Source organism: Echinops telfairi, unplaced genomic scaffold, assembly GCF_000313985.2.
Source record: "Echinops telfairi isolate 266 unplaced genomic scaffold, ASM31398v2 ScPeMD7_18;HRSCAF=68, whole genome shotgun sequence".
Lineage (NCBI taxonomy): Eukaryota > Metazoa > Chordata > Mammalia > Afrosoricida > Tenrecidae > Echinops > Echinops telfairi.
The window spans coordinates 78,732,153-78,733,154 of record NW_022103915.1 but is presented as its reverse complement, the minus strand read 5'-3'; positions in this window follow the sequence as shown (position 1 = coordinate 78,733,154).

Sequence of the window (1,002 nt, the reverse complement as noted above, 5' to 3'; positions counted from 1 at the left end):
CGCTACCCACAGACCCCAGGCTGTGAGCTCAGGCCAGCCAACAGCACAGAGAGTTGCAGTGTGGGGTTCTCCTCATGTCTGGGATTCTGTCCCCTTTAGGGCAGCAGCCTGGAGAAATTATTGCTCCCGGCAAGGGCATGAGCAGCTTCTCAGCTGGTGCCCACACTTTCCAAGCCTAGAGCACTTTAGAGCATTCTGGTTTGCTTTGTGAGTGGAAACTACACCAAAAAAAAGGGGTTCAGGAGAGACCCTAGTACCCTAGTTCAATTTCAGAACTCCACCTCCCCATTTCCTTCACATTACCTCCCAATTTTCAGGACTGGCAGCAGGAGCTCCAGACTGGTGAGTCCTATCGAGTCGCCATCCTCCCCCCCAACCCACCAGTCCCCCATTTCCCCTGCAGTCCCCACTCTGATCTTTTATTTCTTTCCTGTTTTTATGGCAATGTGCTTTCTTGACATACAGTGTTCTTTCTGTCATCTACAGCTCATGAGGTCCTCTGTCATTAATGTTCAATGAGTCACATCTGTCCATGAGATGTGCTCTAAATTCAGGTAGAATATACTTAGGGTCATATTTTGGATCTCCTGGATTGTTTTAATTTTTTTCAACTTCAGCCTATACTTGCATATGAGCAACTGATGATCTTTCCACAGTTGCCCCCTGGCCTCATTTTAGCTGTTAATATTGAGCTTCTCCACCGAAGCAAACCACTGAAAGCATGTGGCAGACCAACCATGGGAGCAGAGCAGAGAGCCCCGAGGGAGTACAAAGGACAGACTCTGGGCCCAGAGCATGGTACCTCATCAGACCTGACTGAAGGACACGGCTAGAGATCAAAATTCAGACCTTAATCTATTTACAGGTTTTTCTTCTTTTTAAAATTTTTTCTTTTAATTAATTTATTCTTCTATGGGTAATTGGTTTCCTTTTTCGTTGTCATCTCTGTGTTCTCACTCATCGCCTATCTTGCTATGGCTTGACTTTTGGTGCATATTATTA